General features: G+C 37.3%; 1 non-coding gene across 1 annotated transcript; it reads left to right on the plus strand.

Annotated features, from left to right (window-relative positions):
• Positions 1–3,079: 3,079 nt before the first annotated feature.
• Positions 3,080–3,186, plus strand: LOC133047892 (U6 spliceosomal RNA). Its single transcript, XR_009690894.1, has one exon. It is a non-coding gene; the product is annotated as a U6 spliceosomal RNA (small nuclear RNA).
• The last annotated feature ends 5,509 nt before the right edge of the window (positions 3,187–8,695 follow it).

An 8,695-nucleotide genomic window follows, 5' to 3' on the forward strand; every position in this document is an offset into this window, starting at 1 on the left:
CAGGGTCTTTTCCAATGAGTTGGCTCTTCTCACCAGGTAGCCAAAGAACTAGAGCTTCAGCTTCAGCTTCAGCATCAGTCCTTTCAATGAATATTCAGCGTTGATTTCCTTTAGGATTGACTGGTTTGATCTCCCTGCTGTTCAAAAGACTCCCAAGAGTCTTCTCCAGCACCACAATTCAAAAGCATCAATTCTCTGGCACTCAGCCTTCTTTATGGTCCAACTCTCATATCCATACATGACTACTAGAAAAGCCGTAGCTTTACCTATACACACCTTTGTTGGCAAAGTGATGTCTTTAAAGGCTGTCTAGGTTTGTCTGGTGGGCTACAGTCCATAGGGTAACAAAGAGCTGGGCATGACTGAAGTACACACTATGTTTGTCACAGCTTTTCTCCCAAGGAGCAAGTCTTTAATTTCATGGCTGCAGTCAACATCCACAGTGATTTTGGAGCCCAAGAAAACAAAGTCTTTCACTGTTTCCATTTTTTTCCTATCTATTTGCCATGAAGTGATGGAACTGGATGCCATGATCTTAGTGTTTTAAATGTTGAGTTTTAAGCCAGCTTTTTCACTCTCCTCTTTCACCTTCATCAACAGGCTCTTTAGTTCCCCTTCAATTTCTGCCATTAGGGCGGTATCATCTTCATATCTGAGGTTGTGGACATTTTTCCCGGCAATCTTAATTCCAGCTTGTGAGTCATCCAGTCCACAATACGCATGATGTACTCTACATAGAAGTTAAATAAACCAGGTGACAATGTACAACCTTGACATGCATTGCAAAGAATCAGCAGCCTTTTGAATTTTTAGATGTACTTTTTGTGCATTTACTCCATCCTGTAGCCTAAAAAGGTTAGTAATTCGCTACCCAATGACCAAATTTACTACAGAAGAACAATTTAGGCCATGGAAAAAGTGAAACATGTTGACTGCCAACCCCTCTGATAAAATAAAACTGATATTTTTCTCTATTGGTTATTTGGCTCTTAAATTAGGAGACTCACTGCACAAAAAAGAACGATGTAGCTTCACACACATATAAATTTGTGTCTGATCCCATTAATTGAAGAGGTTAGATTCTGGTGCTAATGAGGGAAAATGCAGAACTTTAATACTCAGAGATCAGTTATTTTCACACAAAGAAAAGCTTTGTTCTTAAGCTTACCACCTTGTTTTCACAGAAATCTGTGGTACTAGTCATAAAGGAGATTAAGGTAAAAATCTCTATGGCAATTTATTTAGCAATCATGATTGAGCTTCTTCTGTGTCCCAAGCTCTGTGCTATATAGGGGATACAAACATAAATAAAACATAACCCATCCTCAAAAGTTTTCCAGTTTAGTCAATAGTCACTGAAATGCATTAGCATTACTGAAAAATAATCATCTTACTAATATGGCTTGTCCTGAACACAATATACTTATTTTGTATAGAACTGTGCAACTCAGCAAGCATTTTCCTGGAATTATCTCACTTCATCCTCCCGGGAATACCCATTTGCAGGTGTTATTAACTTCAATTTGGAGATTTTTTAAAATTCAGCAATTAAAAAGTTTAAATGAATTATCTGAGGTCACACAGCAAGTGCATAAACTCAAGCCGTCTCTCAAAGTGAAGTCCTCTGTCAGTGAAAAATGTACAAGCCCTTGGCTAATTTATATTCAGTTGGAAAATTCACAGTGCATAAACTACTCAAGAAAGTGATTTACTATGAGAGAGATTTAGCAGATACAACAAACAACAGGATTAGTACAATCAAGGATTTGACATCATATGCTAATCTGGGAAATAATCTAAAATAATTACGTTTAAAATAAAAACATTATAAAGTCAAAACTATGATTAAAGAAGCATGATATGAAAAAAGTGTATAGATTTCAGAAAAAAAAATCTTAATTAAAACTAAATAGAGTGGAAGAACACATATTACTTAAAAAGAATCAGATTGATAAAGCACTTCAAGCTATCTGTAGAAAACATTTAATAAACCTATGCCTAAAGAAAGACCTACATAGAGGAGCTAAAACTACAAACCTCTTAGAAAAAAATATAGGGTAAATCTTTATGACCTTGGATTTGACAATAGATTCTTAGATATGACATCAAAAGTACAAGAAACAATCTAAAAATTCAGTAAACTGTACTTCATCAAAATTTAAAAGTTTTGTGCATCAAAGGACACTGCTAGCAAAGTGAAAAGAAAACTATAGAATGGGAGAAAATATTTTCAAATCATATATCTGATTAGGGTCTGGTATCCAGAATATATCAAGACAAACAACCCAAATGAAAACTGGGCACAGAACTTGAACAAACATTTCTCCAAAGGCATACATATGGCCAAGTACATGAAAATATGCTTAACATCATTAGCCAGTAGGGAAATGCAAATCAAAACCACAATGAGATATATCATTTTACATCCACTAGATGGAGTAGATTTTTTTTTAATGGAAACTAATAAGTGTTCTTGAGAATGTAAAAAAAACATTGGAAGCTGCACACATTGTTGTTGGAAATGTACAATAGTGTAGTCACTGTAGCGTGGTAGTTTCTCAAAAAGTCAAACATGGAATTACCGTATGATCCGGCACTCCACTCCTTGGTACGTACTTAAAAGTACTGAAAACAGATCTCAAAAAAATACCTGTACACAAATGTTCATAGCATCACTATTCATGATACCCAAAAGGGACAAACATGCCAAATGTCCCTCAGGAGATAAGTGGACAAGAAAAATGTGGCATACATAAAAAAGAAACATTATCCAGCCTTAAAAAGAAATACAGTGCTAATACATGCTACAACATGGACGAACCTAAAAATATGCTAAATGAAAGCAGCAAAACACAAAGTGGCATATTATATGACTGTTTATATGAAATTTCCAGAATAGGCAAACCCACAGAGACAGAAAACAGGCAGGTGATTGCCAGGGCATGGAGTGGTGGGAAAATGGATGGTGATTTCTTAATGGGTAGGGGGTTTTCTTTTGGGGTGATGAAGATGTTTTAGAACTTAATAAAGGTGATGATTGCACAACGTTGTGAAAGCACACTTTAAAATGGTTGATCTTGTGCTCGCTTCGGCAGCACATATACTAAAATTGGAACGATACAGAGAAGATTAGCATGGCCCCTGCGCAAGGATGACACGCAAATTCGTGAAGCGTTCCATATTTTTAAAGTCTACAAGCAATAAATGCTGGAGAGGGTGTGGAGAAAAGGGAACCCTCTTACACTGTTGGTGGGAATGCAAACTAGTACAGCCGCTATGGAAAACACTGTGGAGATTTCTTAAAAAACTGGACATAGAACTGCCATATGACCCAGCAATCCCACTTCTGGGCATACACACTGAGGAAACCAGATCTGAAAGAGACACGTGCACCCCAATGTTCATCGCAGCACTCTTTATAATAGCCAGGACATGGAAGCAACCTAGATGCCCATCAGCAGATGAATGGATAAGGAAGCTGTGGTACATATACACCATGGAATATTACTCAGCCGTTAAAAAGAATTCATTTGAACCAGTCCTAATGAGATGGATGAAGCTGGAGCCCATTATACAGAGTGAAGTAAGCCAGAAAGATAAAGAACATTATAGCATACTGACACATGTATATGGAATTTAGAAAGGTGATAACGATAACCCTATATGCAGAACAGAAAAAGAGACACAGAAATACAGAACAGACTTTTGAACTCTCTGGGAGAATGTGAGGGTGGGATATTTGAAAAGAACAGCATGTATACTAACTATGGTGAAACAGATCACCAGCCCAGGTGGGATGCACGAGACAAGTGCTCCGGCCTGGTGCACTGGGAAGACCCAGAGGAATCGGGTGGAGAGGGAGGTGGGAGGGGGGATCGGGATTGGGAATACATGTAAATCCATGGCTGATTCATAGCAATGTATGACAAAACCCACTGGAAAAAAAAATAATAATAAAAATTAAAAAAAAAAAAATAAAAAAAAATAAAAATAAAAAAAAAAAAATAAAATGGTTGATCTTATGTCATATAAATTCCATCTCAATTTAAAAAGTCAGTATATCAAAATAAACAGAATTGTTGTATATTAGAGATATGTAATCTAAAAATATAATTTTAAAAATTCCCACTCACTATTTACAAATATTGTAAGACAATTACAAATAAATTCTACAAAAAATACTCCAGACCTTTATGGAATGCAAAAATATTATAAAATTTTATTAAAGGAAAAAAAAACTAAATGAATAAATAAGTGGATAAATATACCAAGGTCATAAAAGGTATGGAGATTCTATATAATAATTCCACCAGAATTAAATAATAAAATTAGTGTAATCCCTAGCTAGGCCATGGCAGTGCTTTTTATCAATTTTGAAAAGATAATCTTGAAATTCATATTAAAGATAAAATGCCAAGAATAGTCAATATAATTTTATTAATAAAGAAGATAAAGAAACTTGCCTTACCAAATACCATTTCACAGTAAAAAGTTAAACTTACTGAAACACAAAGAGGCTCTGCTGATAGATCTATAAATAAGCCAATAGCACTGAGTCAAGAGCTGAAAATCCGAACTATATGAAATTGAAGCTTGATGTATGACATGTGGCTTTCAAATCAGTGAAAGGAGAATGGCATTGTGAAGGAAAAAAAAATGCTATCCGTATGGGAAAAAATTAAACTAGATCCTTACTTCATTCCATGCTGACAATTAGTTCTAGATTAAAGGCACAAGTATGAAAAGCAAAACAAAAAATTATGGAAGACAATCCAAAGAGTCTCTATGTCTGAAGTGGCAAAGCACATCTTAAATCAGAAAAGTCCCACAAAATAAAGAAAAACACTGAGAAATTTAGCTACATTAAAATCTATCTGACAAAATAGCTATTAAAGCTAAAATACAAACTGCAGACTGGGAAATGTGTTTCCAACTCATGTAACTGACAATAGATTTGGATCAGGAATATATAAGTAGATACACACATAGCACTCAATAGAAAAATGGACAAAGGTCACTAATAGGCAATTCACAGAGAAGGAAGCATGAATGTATAATAAGAAAGTGAGAAGATTTTCAATCTCACTGGCTATCAATGAGCTGTTTCACACCTGTCACACTGACAAAACTTTAGCCTTACAACACCAAGAATAGATGAGGTGGAAAAATAGGAATGGCTACACACAGCTTATGGTGGTGTAAAATTGTACACCCTATTGGAGAAATAATAATATGATTAATCGTAAAAATCCAGCAACTCCCTTTTATATTAATATATCCTAGAAAAACTTGCATATGTACTCAGCAAGATTTGTACCAAGATGTTGACTGCTGCATGGTTCATAATTGGGAAAGTTCTAAAACAAGCCTAATATGTCTATCAGTAAAGGACTGAATGAGCTATGGTGGATGGACATAATAGAATATAGCAATCACTATGAATGAACTCCATCTACATGTGTCAATACAGATAAATACTGAAAAAAAGAGTATTAAACTAATAAAGTAAGTTGCAAAACTACCAGAAGCAAACATGAAAAATTAATATTTAGTAAATATGAGTAGTCGATGTCTGTCCTATCATTTCTTGACTTTTCTTTTTGAAAGTTTGCAGGTTAAAAATCATTGTGCACTTGCTTAGTCACTCAGTCATGTCCAACTCTTTGCAACCCTATGCACTATAGCCCACCAGGCTCCTCTGTCCAGGGGATTTTCCAAGCAAGAAAGTGGAGTGGGTTGTCACTCCCTTCTCCAGGGGATCTTCCCAAGCCAGGGATTGAACCCAGGTCTCCTGCCCTGCAGATGGATTCTTTACCACCTGAGTCACCAGGGAAGCCCTAAAAAATTGTTGGATAAGTGGACAAAACACATTTTCCCTGTATTCAAGACAGACCCTGTGCACAGGTTAAAAAAGGCAATGCCCTTGCTACTGCAGAATTCAAAATTGATGGGCGATGGATAGATAAACAAATACTTGAATGGGAGATATAGATAATAGATACACAGAGAAGAGTCAGCAAGTTCACAAAGGAGGGATGATCAATTCTACCCAAGGTTAGAGAAGTTCAGAAGATCTTTGAAAATGTGATCACAAGTTGTTTCTCCAGAGTGGGAAGAATTCAACTCAAGTGCATGGCTTCACATTTCATTCCATCCACAATTACACTTATTGAAGCATCTGGACAAGGAAGCAGCCACAATGCTTGAAGGCAGGACCTGCATCTGTAATTTTAAAGCCCTGTGCCTTGAAAGAACTTGGATAAATAAATCCTTGTGGAAGGGCCAGACTCTGGCCCCTAGATATAACAATAGGGCTTAAACAAGTTACCTGAGTGTGAATTTGGTGAAAGAGGTCATGGAAAGTCAGATTCAGGCTGATCCTCAAGTTGCTTACTTGTCCCAGCTGGACAAACCAAGATCAATTGCTCCAAATTTTATGAATCCCAGCCAACTCCATGATTGTATCAGGACACTACTTTCTCACACTGTATAACAGATTATTTCTTAAAAATTCAGTCTATACAAAGCTCCTTGAAGAAGATTTCTCCCCTTCATAATTGTTCAAGGAACACTCCAAGCTACAGGCTCAAATTTTTCCCCACGTATTTATGCAATATAGCAGTACTGAGCAGTACTGAGGACATAATTCATTTACTGTTTTAAAGAACCACCTCCTCTGTCTACAGATTAAGGCACGTAATGGTTATTTCAAATGTATGGCAAGTCTCATTAATAAATTGGGAACCTCAATTTCTCAGATTAGTATTTGATATAAGGCACTGCACATTACTGGCTTCCCCAGTGGCTTAGCGGTAAAGATTCCTCCAGCAATGCAGGAGATGCAGGAAATTCGGGTTCAATCACTGGCTCGGGAAGATCCCCTGGAGGAAGAAATGGCAACTCACTCCAGTATTCTTGCCAGGAGAATCTCACGGACAGAAGAACCTGGTAAGCTGCAATCCATGGGGTCACAAAGAGTTGGACACAACTGAAGTGATTAAGCATGCACGCATAGCACATTACTTTTTACCAATGGTCATCATAAAAATAGCATATGATCACAGCTTGTATCAAGTTCTTGACATTGACTCCAAAGAATTAGGTAAGAGTAGTGTGATGATATAATTTATCATTCAAGCCAGGACACTGTTGTGCATATGCCAGAAGTTATACTTTTACTTAAAATTTAGAGGATTAAAATACAGCTATCAATATAAGCCTTCCCATGGAAGTAATTTTTATTGGGTTTTTTTTTTGGGGGGGGGGGTTTAATTTCATCTTCAGAGACAATTGGGCAATTCCAGGACTTTTATAATGGCTGTGGATCTGCACAATACTGAAATGCCTTACATGTTTAAAACTGGAGCAACACACACACATTAAAATGTTCAACACCATGTTAAAATTAAAATTTGGATCATTCTTTAAGATGTTTTTAATGTTCATATTTGTTTCTTCATTTCAAACAAATGCAGGAGGCAGAACCAGTAAAAAGCAAGAAAGCAAAATTTCTGGGAAAAATACTTGACATTAGCATAACATTTTCAGTAAACATTTTCTACAATTAGGAATGTTTCCAAAAGGTATCAGAGAAACTGAACACTTATGACAATAAAGGAAGTGCTATGAACAATCATGCCAGGACAACAGGCATTTAAGCATCTAGGACTCTTCAGGCCACCAGGACTTACAGTTATCATAGGTACATTCCCAGGGATCTATGTATGGTCAGTTGCTACACTGCATCCAACTCTTTGAGACCCCATGGACTATAGCCCACCAGGCTCCTCTGTCCATGCGATTCTCCAGGCAAAAACACTGGAGTAGGTTGCCATTTCCTCTCCAGGGGATCTTCTCGCCCTGGGGATTGAACCCACATCTCCTGCATTGGCAAGTGGATTCTTTTATCACTGAGCCACCTGGGGAACCCTTATGGATCTACATGTGGTTATATTTTGTCACTCCTCATTCAGGCATCAGGGAACTATCTTGTAATCACTTTATCTTGGGGGATTCTGTAGGAAATCACATTGCTTAGAGTTAAGATGTTCTGCGGGTCCCTGCCTGAGGTTTATTTTTATGACCATGGTGAACATTTGTCAACACCCACTTTGAAATTGTTCCAAACTAAAATTCTAGTGGCCATGCTTTAGGGGCCTTGGTCACCCATCTGTTCATGTGCTGGAATAAACTAGAAATTATTTTTAGGGATAATCTTGGCTTACTCCTCAGTACTTGTTCAGACCATCACTCTGTGGAGATGGAATGGCCTCCTACATAATTCTGCAAGGAAAAACACACTACCGAAAAGACAAAGTATAATCATTAGACTGGGGGAAAGACGGGCAAAGGAGAATACAAGAGAGCTGTCCCTTGTTCAGAAAACTCCAGTGCTTAAGGGTGTGCGGGTCTGCATTTAACCAGAGCACGGACCACCTGTATCTCCAAACACTGATTTGAGAGGATACTGTCAAACACAGATACTCAACATTTTCAGTTAATAGCCTGATTGAGAGAGAAATGAATTTTCCAGAATTGCCTGAATTGTACGTGTGTGCTCAGTTGTGTCTGAGTCTTTGCAGAGACTGGAGCCCATCAGGCTCATCTATCTATGGAACTCTCCAGGCGAGAATACTGGAGGGGGCTGTCATTTCCTTCTCCAGGGGATCTTCTCAACTCAAAGATTAAATCCACA

The sequence above is a fragment of the Dama dama genome, chromosome 27 (genome assembly GCF_033118175.1).
Source record: "Dama dama isolate Ldn47 chromosome 27, ASM3311817v1, whole genome shotgun sequence".
NCBI classification, from domain to species: Eukaryota; Metazoa; Chordata; class Mammalia; order Artiodactyla; family Cervidae; genus Dama; species Dama dama.